The following is a 13,540-nucleotide window of genomic DNA, read 5'->3' as shown; positions in this document are numbered from 1 at the left end:
TGGCAAAGAAGTGGATATGAGAACTAAGACATGCAGATGTGATGGTGGGCACTGAATATGAAGTATTTGAAATATATTTTTCATCCTATTATTTAATTTCTTTTAAAAATTTTAATCTTGGTTGGCAGAAGCAGGTGCTTTTGAGAATTTTGATAATTTCCTCATTTTGTTCATTTGTTTGTGTTTTTTTTTCCTTAGTACACATACCCACCTTTCTTTTAGAAGCTTTTATTCTTTTAGATGATACTTATTTAGAGTAAATTAAAACAGAATCTCTGGCTAGACATACAGTAGATTCCACAGATCTTGTGTTTTATAGTTTCTGATCCATCCGCTTAAAGGACTTTTTGTGGTTGGAATTAGAAGTAGCAGAATCCTGTAAAATGTCAGAATTCTAAGTATATGTGTATTTATTGGACTACTTAACATTAAGAATAACTAAGGAAAACCAAATTGAAACCTATGAAAAGAGCTGTTCTTTTTGGGTTTTGCATGAAGAGATGAAAAAGCATCATTTGATGCCAGTCAACTGTCAACTTGTGGAAGCAGCTCTAAATCAAGTACTGCTTTATTATATTGCTGCACATTTCGAATAAGATGGATTACTGCAGTGGGAATTATTTTACATTTACACTACTGAAATTGAGAGCATGATGTTTCCTGAAATCACTAGCCAAAGTTTATGACAAAAGCCAGAATTTACTAAGGAGAAGAAGTAAAGAAGAGGAAAAAAATAAATGTTAAAATCAAATGTTAAGACATGACAGTAAATAGCACTGTACTCTTATTTAGTCTCATTTCCTAGGTTTAAGTGCTACCATCTATTTTGGATAATCTAGAAGAAGGAGAACATGAATTAAAGTAGGTTAGTATGTCCAAAGGGACAAGTATAATGTCTGAACTGTGTTAGAAAAGCAAGCTCCCTTTCCAGATTAAAGATATTTTTGCCGCATGATATAAATAACAGATTGTTGTTGATTACCAGCGAGTATGACAAAGAAAATCCTTGGAAACTGGCCTCAGATCACCTGGAAAATTGAGTAACCAAAGAGGTGAAACCAGATTCTCTGGAGGCATTAAAACTTTTTACTCCCAGTTCAGAACAAAGACTAATGACAGTCATCCCATCAAAGAGTTTTCCATTTGTTTTTGTAAGAAAGAGGAAGGAATTAGTGGCTAAGTAAAGAACAGATTACAGAACACCAAAAATTACCTGCGTTGAAACAAAGCCTAGATCTTCTCACAGCAAAGATGCTTAAGTGGGAGAGAAGTTCTGCTTTTGCTGACTCTGAACTCCCATGGGGACTGGGTCATTAACATCCCATGTGGGGTATTTAGCTTTCTAGCTCAGTTTCTAGGGTCAGCTTCTAGGGTCACTCTTCTCACCTCAAGCAGCAGCTGCTTACCCTTCTTCAAGGTAGCTCTCTGGAAAAACAAAGCCCCACAACACAACAGCAAACCCAAACAAAGCCCCAAAACCACTTGAAAAACCCCCATAAAAGCAAACACGTAGTTTTGCACAAAGTACATCAGCAGCCCTGGTGATTCAGTCTGGACTGTCTGGTGTTGGTCAACAGCAGGCAGAGGGCAGGAGAATAGAAGGACCATTGATTAGGCTAAACCAGCAAATCTAGTGCTGCAATTGTAGTGTTATCACAGTGCCAGTAAAAAGTACATTATTAACCTCCTTTTGAAAAGAACACATTCTATTCCAAGGTTGATGCATGAATAAGCATAGGTAAATCATTACTTCTGTGTGAGGAATTGAGCCTGGCTAATCAGTAAATGTGTGAAGCTGATAGTGTTTGCCAAATACAGGCTGTTTGTGGAATTGGTTGTTTAATGAGAGTAATAGCACAGCAGCACCAGCTTGAGAAAACACAGCATGCTGTGTTTTTTTGACCAGCCTTTGCTGGTCTAACTAAGGAAAATATAGTCTGATTTTACCTGGGGAGGTGTACAGAAGTCAAAATTAAGACAAAGAGGAGGAAATCACTTTGGCATTATATAGCCTAAACAAGAGCATCAGTCTCTGTTAGCAGAATGCCAGTTAGGTTTCATAAAGAATATTCAGTGGAAAAGTATGCCCAGAATTCATTTGAAATGAATGTTTAGATATCTGCTGGGTTGTCTCAGGACAGATATTTTTTTTATTCTTTTTATCCCAAATATCACTAAGTGAAATATAATGAAAATATTTATAACCTGAACCTAATTTCAATCTGAAAGTATTGATATATCTGAAAATATAACTTTGTTAATCTGTTTATATTAAGTTCTGCAACCTTACCACCTTTTTTGATTCAAAGTGCCTGTTTCAATAAAACTGTAACTTTTATATTTTATCACTTTATTTACTCATTGTAAGATTGAAGAGTTTTGGACTTGAGCCAACATGAATACATATTTTATCCTTGGGCTTAAGTAATGTATACCTGTGAAATAGTTTCTTTCATTGAATTATCATTTTCTGACATAAAAAAAGATACTTTGCTAGGGATTTTTTTACCAGCTACTGTCAGTGTCTTCAGTAGCTATTAAGAATGCATCTGTCAGTCTTTGCTTAGGGGGGGACTGTTTTTGAGGTGGCTAAAGTCAGCATTGTTGGAACCGTGTGGCTACAACAGCTTTGAATATGATACTGTCACCAACTATGAAAAACAGTCATGTTTAAAATACATTTCTCAGATATATGGTCACTTTGAAGTCTGACTCCAGAAGAAATAATTTGCAGGTTGTTTCACTGATTAATTTCACTGTTAGGGCTATTTCTGGAAGATTTATTCTGTTATAAATGAAAATATTTGGAACAATCTTGCTTATCCAAAATTTTTCATTTCTTGTGTGATCTGATTTTTAATAAAAAATCAGAAATTTAAAGTTCTATAATGAGAATGTCGTGATATAACAGATTAAATGTTAAGGCACTGTGAGACAGCAGTGTTGTTGTAATTTCTTCTTGTGTGAATCCAAGACAGTTTTCCTGATGTTGTCGATGAAACTCTGAGATTTGATTGATCTTTGCAGAATTTAGGCATCTAGTGATTTGAAGTGAGCAAGACAGCATATGGAAGCTGATCTCTGGAAAGCTTTACCAGAATGAGCTTTGATTTCATTTTTCTCCTGACTTCAATTGTTAACTGCTTTTGTGAATTATGAGCATTAAGATGTTGTGAACCTTTGCAGTCAGTAGAGAATGTATTTTATATATATGGTCATCCATGTTCAAATAGTATATAATTTCAGAGCATAGGAAAGAAGCTGCAGTGGAGATCTCTACATCGTTAAGTTCATTGTTTATCCATTTATTTCACTGTGTCAGGATTTTTACTCTAGGGGCTTAAAAGTAATTGAAATGCCTTGGTAATCTGTGATCATTTAACATACTTCAGTTGGGTTATTGTGTATGAAATACAATGGTGTTTTCAATTGACTAAGGCACCATCAACCAAAGCAGAAAGGAAAGAAAGAAATTTCATTCTTCCATCTTTTCACAAGTCGCTAATACATCATAATGACTTTTGATAAACAATATCTTATTTTCTTGCCTGTTGAGCAAAGGGTGTTATTTCCTTTCACAAACATGTGTGGGAAGAAATTGGGGAAAATGGCTAGTTACACTGTTTAGCAATGCCTGACAAATCACAGATGTCATCAGAGAGTTGTTTGTGCCAGACTTTCCATTTATTTCCACTGATGCAATACATACTTGTATGTATTGGTAGAAATGACCTAGAATATTTTGTGCACTGCAATAAAAGGTGAACGTATTTTTGTCATTTCTGAATGGAGAGATTTTCCACTTTTATGTGACCCTGTGTCCTAGAGTGTGCTGCTCTCAAAACCAGCTTCCCCATTAATTCCAAATGACTTCAGAGTGGGCCTTTTCATTGCTATAGCTCAAGAGCATCCCTTCTGGAGTGCCATGTGTTTTGAAGGCAATTGGAAAATTTGTTAAACAAAAGATCTCCTACTATCTTGTGAGAAAATTTATCTTAACACAGAAATAGGCAATCATCAGTCTGCTTTTCTGTGCCATTTCTTCTTACCTGAGGCTGAGTAATCATCATAATTTTCTCTCATTTCCTCGACACATATGAGAATAGTTTCTTATTTTTAAGAAATCAACTGATCTGTGAATAATGCCATTGATTTAAATCAAAAGACTGTTGCAGTGTGATTAAGGACTGCTAAATGTTACTGTCTTTAAAAAAAATATCATAATTATGGAATACTGTGCAAGAATAGAGTATTTGAGAGAACTACTTTAACTTATTTTAACTTTACAAATAAATCATATGATCACACTTGAGAAATCCAATATTCTATATTCTCAGTACATCAAGTATTTTAATTCATAGAATCATCAGCCTGATGATGCAATGACATTTAATATTCCTTTAATTGTTCTCTGTAGTCCTAGTACTTTATTAAAATATTATGAAACATAATGCAATTACAAAATTTAAGCATTCTGGAGGACACCATGTCCAGCAAGTTATATTTGAAAACTAGGGCAAGATGCCTTGATTTTGCATTTGTGGTAATTTGAGTACTATGAAACATAAACTGCCAATGTTCAGAGAATAGAGGATTTCCAGTGTAAATGTGTAGGAAAAATCTACATGTTATAGGATATTACAGCACTCTAGCAATACCTGGTATCAGTGCAAAATTTAACACACACCTATTTGTGACTACACTGGTTCTTACTGTCTGTTGAATCCAAGTAGATCCTGTACTGAAGGAAAATACCATTTATGAGAGCCTGTGCATGTAAATTAAGTGCATAAGTCAATGACAAGCTATGTAAATCCAAGTATAGGAAAATGCAGAACAGCTACTGAAGACACATGTATTGCAGATGCTCGATAAAACATAGCACACAGTTTTAGCCTAAAATGTGCAGATTTACAAGTAAAACCTGAAGAAAACAAGGTAGACTGTTTTCCACCAAGTTTCCTTTTTGTGTCTTCTCATGAGAGAATTTAGGCAGGATTCGCCTTCTCAGCTGCACAGGGGAGAGAAAGTAGTGGGTCAAGATAAGGATGGGGAGAGATCACTCACCAATTACTGCCATGGCCAGAACAGACTTGACTTAGGGAAATTAGTTAATTTTTTTACTAATCAAATCAGAGTAGGATCATGGTAAGTATAACCAAATCTTAAAACCTTCTCTGTGACTTCTTCCTGGACTTAACCACTCTTGAATTCTCTGCCTCTACCCCTCCTTCTGACTCTTGCAAAGGAAGAAAATACCTGAACTGTGAAATTTTGAAAGGCATCTAGATCTTAAAGCTGACTTTTGAAATACAGAATTTAGGCTTAAAGACTTTAATACTCAAGAGAATTGTAGGAGTCAAAATGCTGACAATGGGGAGGCTCCTCAAATACTCTGCTCTTTAGGGAATTCACTTCTCCAAGTTACCTGCAGGTCAGTATTTGCATTGGTTATGAATTGGTTAGAGTTGGTCCTGTGGATGTGTGTACAGACAGATTTTCATGAGCTCCACTCAGCCTCCCAGCCTGCCCTGGCCATGTTCCCAGAGCAGGGTGGCTGTGCTAGCATCATGCTGTGCCTGAGCCAATACTCTCTGCTCCTTGCCAGGGTGCTTCAGCTGAGGCTGGACTCATCACTTCTGTTGTCTTTCTTCTCCCTAAAGGCTGGGTGTCCCATTTCCATCCTCACTCACACTTGGCCCATCCCACCACGCTCCCTCCAGGCTTTGGTGGCCCTCATGCAGCAATGGGGAGCAGCTATGACCTGGGAACATCTTATTTCTTATCAGCATGTGTCATTGAAACAGCTTGCTTAACTGCTTTCTTCCATTTCTGCTGGAAAAGTCAAGGCAATAGAGACTGACCATGTTTTGGTTTTAAAATATCACCCTCAAGTTTTGTTTTTTTTTTTTTTTTTTCATTTTATTTATTACCATACAAAGAAAAATCAATTAGGTACAGCAAATAAAATGGAAGCTAAGCAGATACTTTAATGTGCACAGAAATGTGAATATTCACTACATCTGACTGTTCCCTCTCACACCATGTTCTATTTATAGTTAAGCTAAAGGCATTTTAATATTTTCATTTGCTTTTCATTTCTTGATAGGTTGTAAAATAAGTACTTTGTGGAAAAGACACCCTTAACCTGAGACTACTAAAACAGGCAATGTATTCTTCCCCAGTTCATTAACACAGTGTGTAAGAGACTCCACCTGAAGACTGTCTTTAACTGATACCTCTCCAATATGCTACTTACAGCAGGTTATGGATGAAAGGTCTCCTAATGATGTAGTGGATTATGTTAACATTAGAAGAAATTCAACCTTTTTAAGAAATATAGAGGAAATATAATTTTAAAGGCTTGGTGCAGTTCTCACTAAAATCAGCTTGATATATTTACAATTACTTCAGTGAGAGGTAGAATGGGTCTTTCTTATTATATCTAACTTAAGAATGATTGGACTGGGAGAAGAAGAAATTTCTTCTCCTCATGTTCTGAAAATTTATACTGCACCAAGAGACCAAAATTGATTAATCCCAATATCAAGTTCTAATGATAGAGTCTTTTATCAAAGCTGCAAAAGTACTTGATATATGGGGTAATAAAAATCAAAGCAAAATAAAAATACCAACAGAGGACTCCAATTCTCATCAGTTTCCTTGGTGTGGTGCTAGCAGGAATTTCGAGCAGATTTATATACTTAAGATGAATTAGGGAAAGAGCTTGATTCTCTAAAGGTGAAAAATTCTGCAAGCTAGTTAATGCATGGGCTAAGAGATCTTTTAATCACAGGAATTTTAAGATACCCAGGTTGGTGGTGAAATGTCATATCTCCTAATGGTTGCTATATATATCTGTTCTCACAGATCAAAGGGGAAAGCTGCTTCTGCTGCTCCTTGCCTACTGTTTTCATGAATAAACATATGCACTTATTTAACCATTTCACTGCTTTTTGCTAAAATACAGTCTCCACAAAGAAACAAGTGAGCCTGAATCTGAGAAAGAAAAGTACTTAGCAAGAAATACCACATAAGTAAGAGTACTTTCTGCTAGTAGATCATCTCAGGCAGCTGGGACATATCTTGTTCAAAAGAGAAGCAACATCTTCACTCCCTGTGTACTGACACATTCCTCCATAATCTTGCTTGGTTGACATTGACAGATATAAATAAAAAATATCTGTCTTTAACAAAGTGACACATAATATTTGTCAGTTATCAAGGTTTTCACAGGCCTGAGATAATTAGAGATTTGATTATGTAAATATATATATATAGCATTTATTTTTAATCAGATGTTTAACAAACATGAATTCAAAATATAATCTCTTTTATTTGTCTTTCATAGAGAGAGAATATGAAAATGGGTAATTTCCCCTATGCTTTGATTGATCTATTGGAATTAAGCTGTGGTGGGATCCTAAGTATAAAAATGCATTTTGCTTCGGTTGAAATGCGAAATTAATGCAAGTGTGTGGCTTGGAGCATGTTTATTGCTATCAGCATTCACAGTTCACAGATCTTGAGCTTGTTGCCCAGAGTGGCTGTGGATACCCCATCCCTGGAATACTCCTAGGCCAGGCTGGAAGGGTCCCTGAATAAGATGGTCAGAGGAAGATGTCCCTGCCTGTGGTGGGGGGTTTGGAACTTGATGATCTTTATTACCCCTTCCAGCCTAAGCCATTTTCTGATTCTGTGATTCTAAACAAATTGCCATGTCTCTGAAAATTGTTTCCACTCCTCTGCTGCTGACCAAAACAGACTTTTTAACATTGATACTGCATATTTGTAACTCTGTGTTGTTGGAGTAAGATGGGCAGCTGAATATCTGCACAGGGTGTCCTGGCTTTTAATAAAGTAGCAGAGATATGTATGGTTGAAATGTAAAACTCTAGCATGCTAATCAAGGTGTGTGCAACCTTGCTTAGCATGCTAGAGCAATCCTAGGGGATGAAATAGATTTTGCAGAAAAATCATAGAACATCTTGAGTTGAAAGGGACCCATAAGGTTCATCAAGTCCTACTCTCTGCTTCATACAGGACTACCTAAAACTAAACCATATGGCCAAGACTGTTGTCCAGATGCTCATTGACTGATAGGTGTTTTAGGTAAAATGACTGAGGACTGGCAGCCCAAGGGGCTGACGTGGGGTCCAAGACTTTGGGGTGTTCTGGGAGACTGGGTAGGGATTGTCAGACCAGTGGTGCCTCTGGGACTCATACAGGTCATGTTTGGGTATATGAAGGTATTTATTCATGGAAAAAAAAATCAATCTGCCCTCAGTGTTGATATTCAAAGGGATTTTGAAATTCTCTTGGTGACACTGGTGAGTTTGTTCTTGTTTTAGCAGCTGTCTGGTGTTGTCCATGCCATGTTCTGCTATTTTGAGTTCACCCACTGCTCTGCTTCAGAGCATCTGTAAGGGAAGCTGACCCAAGAGCACATGGGGCTGAATTCTGGCTCTTTGCTGTCTTGTCAAGATACATGTTCCTTTGAAGGAATCCTTTTCCCATTGTTTTTGTTTCACAGGGCTAGATTTCTCTTGGACTTATCCAAGTAGCAGTCAGGAGAACCATTTTAAAAGCAATTTCTGTGTCTTGAAGCAAGATAAGATAAAAGATAAACTGCAAATTGTCGTGACCTTTTCCAGGTGGAATCCACAGTTGCCTTTTGTTTATCTATTTGGTTTGACAGACTAATGTGTTAAGGATAGAGTCATCTCCTTTACCTCTTCCCCTTTCCCCTTTTACATGTCCTTACAGGTGGCTCCATGCTTTTGATACATCATACATATCTATGCTTCTTATGGAGGAGATCCTATAATTTGTTTGCTTTTAATCTGCCACACTTACTCTTTCGATGCCAAGAAATTATTTTAGAGGTCCAAGTTTACAGCTGAATGATATTAATGTTTCTCTCATTATCATTTGCTCTCTTTTACATTATAGAAAATGAATTTATTTATTCCAACCAAAATTTTGGATTTCTAAAGTACAATATTTTTGCTGCCAGTCTGGGTTTGTGAGGTATCTGTCACATACAGAAAATGTTACATTTGGTCACTTTGGTTTGAAGACTGCTGCATGTTATGAAACACTCCAGGGTTTGCTATAAATAATAAGAAACTGTTATACAGCACAGTCACTGTGCTGCAGTGTGGAATAATATTCTTTTGACAATGCAGTGAGCTGGAAATACAAACTTGTAAGCAAATGCTGAGTGTTACAATTTCACAAGAACCCAAGCACATCCTGTGTTGTGCTGAGCAAACCTTGTGTAGTTTATTCAGTTGTATCAGGCATCAACTGAAAAGTTTGTTTTTAATTTCTGTGGAGATGATAATTATTTCTCTTAGTTTCTTTTTTCAATAAAACATGGGTAAAATAGAAATCGTATTTTGTTATTTTTGTCTACAGATAAAATTGCAAATCAGGGTTTCATTAAAATATGATTCTTTCTTATTTTTATGAATCTTCATAGCTAGTTCTGCTGGCTGTGGCTCTGAGTTATCTCAGTCTACTCTAAAAATCGGTGGTCACAGAATAAGAACTACTTGCAGTGTTTTGCAAGCTGTATTTTTGTTTATATATTCCTGTATAGTGTTTTCTTTCTAAGTGGCAGTATGACATGTTGGCTTACATTCCTTTGTTCCCCTTTGTGCACTCTGGACCATCTTCTTAGGAACAGTTAGCCTGCCTGTACTTTTTACATTTGATTATTTCTGTCTAAGCATATTTATTGCCCTTGTTTTGAATTCCAGCTTTAGCCTGTCTTTCCAATTTAAGAGATTTTTATTTTTTTTAATTCCAGTGTTGTCCATCATACTTTCAGCCCTTCTAGATGTTTCCTTCATGGAAACATAGCAAGAAAGTAATTACATTTCTTTCTGAAAGTGTACTGTTGCCTTGTCCAGTGTTCACAAAATCCCCATGGCCTCTAACTGCTCAAGTATTACAAAAAAAACATGCTGTAAATGTTCCTGAGACACTGCCATGTATCCTACAGGACATTTAGAGAAGTCCAGTTCTTTTAAAATTTAGGTTAGCAGCTGGACCTCCTTTCTGAAAGTCACCCTATATATACTCTTTGTACCTTGAAGTGATGATGGTGTTCAGGTTCAAGCTGATTTTGCCCCCATCTTTCCATCCTCTAAATAACTGTGATAAGGAAGCAGCTTTGTTTTCTCTTCCTGAATTTATTCATTATGTGAGATCAAGCATGCATGTGCAACTGTGTATGAAAATGTGGCCTAGCACGGTAAGTTTATAACCTAATCCAAATAAATAAAACTAAAAAAAGAAGACAGTTTGGGAGGGTTTATGCAGCACTAATCAAAATCAAAGGAGCAGCTCCATTGAAATCTGTGGATTGCAGAGGCTGCAGAAAGGGTCTGTCCAATTAGAAAAAAAATCCTTTTTAACCCCTCAGTTATTTCTCAAGGATGCCATCCCATATTTCCCTAATCCTTTCAAGATGTGTACATTTCCCCTCAGTCACTATTCCAAAATGCACATCTTTGTATGGAGTATCATCCTCTCTCAGTGCAGCCAGCAAAGCTTTTTCCTGTGCTTTTCCTTAAAGATTAGGCAGTGGATTTGGCATTTGATTCATAAGCTTTTTGGTCCTGGAGTGGCTTGCATCCAGAGCATGCAGAGGGTGTGCAGAGGGTTGGATATTGTGCACCTGATGGAGTAGCTGGTGGGACACTGCTCAGCAGGAGACTCTCCATATTCTCAAAAAGCAGCTTTAGAATCTGTCAGTATTTCCAAGCTGGGTCTCTGGGGAGAGAGGCTGAAGGAGTTCCTTAAAATCAGGAACTGTTTGCTCCCTTTCTTCACAGTGGGTTTGCAGTGGAAGTAAAATTCAGTGACAGGTTTTTTGTTTTTAATCCTGGAGCTACTTAGGCTGCACTGTCATTCCACTGCAACATAAGGCTGTAAAATATGATATATAATTGGTCTTTTCAAAATGTTCTCTTACACCACTGTAAATCAGGAGAATGTCCTCTGAAAATGGTAGTATTATTCTCATTTTATTCAGTGAGAATATAATTAAAGAGACAGAAGGCAATGAAATGTAGCAGTAATGAAATAAAACTGATGACAAAGAAATGTTTCAATCTTCCCCTGCTTACAAGAAAGATGGATGGATGATGCTATCCTGATTGCCTGTAGGCTTTTGTTCCAGATGTAAAGCTTTGGGGAGGTGCCCAGAACTGTGACTTACTATGGCAAGCTTCAGGCAAACCTGATATCCTATAACATCAGCTGTATTTTAAGATACAAAGAAGAATATAAGAAGCAAGAGAAATCAAAGAAAAGAGATGGAGGTCATGCTGGATCACAGTTGCAGACTGAAGTCTGCTAGAATGTGTCTGAATCATCTCTGTAACTTCTTTGGAAGGGGCTTTGCAAAAACTGGGAAGAATGATGCAGTCTTAACCCTTCCCTACTGTTGTTTTTTTAAAAACCTGAGTGTTTCTCCCCAGGAAGGATATGGTGGTTTTTTGTCTGCTGTCCTGTTCCCTGAATTGGCAACTTGAAGAGACTGGCAGGCCATTTTCTAAAACATCCATCAGTCATCAAGAGAGAGCAGGACGACAGAATCACTAATATAACATGAAAAAAGTGATAGGAAACATCAACAATTCCTTTTAAGCAGAACAAGTGATAATGATATTCAGGGGATAAAGCTGAAATATAACTGAACTTTTGTCAGTTTTAGGAAGCTAATCAGTTGTGTAGGGAGAATATATTTGCAAAAGTTTCTAAAAATGCTCTGGGAATACTGAACCTTGTTGAAGCAGGGGGTCAGCTCACTTGGTTATTATTAGGCATTTTACAGGATTGTCTGTCTTTTATTGCTTTTCACATATGAGTCTCAAAGTGTGTTACAGGGTGGTCAATAGCATTGTTCCTGCTGTGCTGAAAGGCCAAATAAGAAGTCAGGGTTGATAATTTGCCTGGGGTTACCCAGAAGCTGAGCAGAGGGCTCCAGAGTGCCTGTTTAGTACATTATTTACTCAGTCAGCTCTCTGAGAAAAGTCCAGCAGGGGAGGGTTGGCACTATATATTAACACAGACAGAGATCACATCAAAGAGTTTAACACCTCAAATTGACGGAGGCAAAGTGGGAGCACAGGGGGATGCATTGATTTTCTTCTACTCACAGCAGGTTAACAGGAGAAACAGAAGTCCAAGCCAGGTGCCTTGCCTTGCTGACAAGCAGCTCAACCCCAGGCTGGGCTGGCTCAGCCAGGGTCTGTGGTCACACCCTCTCCTCCTGAGCTGAAAATGCCCTGTTTTCACCTGGAGATGGAAGAGACAAGTGATAATATGAGATACTCTTATTTTGCACAAGGGTGAAATTCAGAAAACTCTCTGGCACAGGGGAGCAAAATAGGAAGAGAATTTAGAAATGCTGTACCATGTATTTCATACTTGGCATACTTGGCAACTTGTACTTTGGAGTTAAAACAATTTTGCATGTAGTCTGTTGAAAGCATGAGGCTGCATGCATGAAGAAAGCATCCTATTTCCCAGGGAGCCATGTTTCAAAAGTAGGAAAAGAACACTTAGCCATGCAGCATTAAATCAGATCATATAGGCAGCTGACTACCTTTCTCACAAAGATGGATGTTCCAGAGTGAAGCTGAGGAAGCAAAGCTTAGAAATGTAAATATTAGTAGGTGTGCAGGAACATAAATTAGAAAAATTGACAATTTTAATGGCTTTCGTTTATTTTCACTTGCTGAGTTCCCAGGCTGACATCAGAAGCTGCATGTTAGGTTGCTAGCAGAGAAGGCAGAGGGCAATAGGGACAGGATAGGCTCAATTCCCATGTTGCAATAGAGTCTGCAATGACACTATATTACCTGATGTAAAAAAGAAACTAATAGAAAGAGGAGCTTCCTAAAATCTTCCCCAAACATGGAAGTACCATGTAGAATTCCTGTCACTTCAGCAGGAGCTTTCAGGCCACTGGACACTTAAATCACATCATTATTGCAGACACCTCTGGATTCCCTGATGGAGGTTTTTCTATGTTGCTTAGTAGGATTGGATGGAATATTAAATTATAAGTGAATCATGTGACAGCAAGTGAATACCTACATGATGAAAGAAATGGTGACTGGAGGAGGCTTTTTCATTTCATGAGATTACGTGGAATAGAAAATACAGATACAAGGCATTAGTGCCTAACACTGCTGAGATGCACAAAGTTTGTGTGTTGTGCCTGTGTTGACTATGAGATCCTCAGGGTAAGGTCTGTGGCTATTTTAGATCACCTAGCACAGTTGCCCTGGTCTTTGTGCAGTCCTGGCAGGGAAACATTAATGGGGATGTGTGTTATCACAGAGGCTGTGACAAGCTGTATTTACAGAGAGATACAGTTTGTCTGGCTTAATTTAGTTTCCAATGTCCATTTCAGTCTGGTAGTTTTGTGCTCGACTGCCATCATGGAGCAGGAGGTAACAGTCCACAGCCTCAATCCTTGGACAGCACTCAAAACATCTAGATACAGATTGGATTAATC

General features: G+C 37.6%; 1 protein-coding gene across 2 annotated transcripts in view; it reads left to right on the top strand.

Moving 5' to 3' along the window:
• The window catches only part of GUCY1A2 (guanylate cyclase 1 soluble subunit alpha 2), a 136,142-nt gene that overhangs the window by 55,526 nt on the left and 67,076 nt on the right, over positions 1–13,540 (top strand). The window lies entirely within an intron of this gene.

This window comes from Erithacus rubecula, assembly GCF_903797595.1.
Source record: "Erithacus rubecula genome assembly, chromosome: 1".
Taxonomy (NCBI): Eukaryota; Metazoa; Chordata; class Aves; order Passeriformes; family Muscicapidae; genus Erithacus; species Erithacus rubecula.
This window is presented reverse-complemented; position numbering and strand designations above follow the sequence as displayed.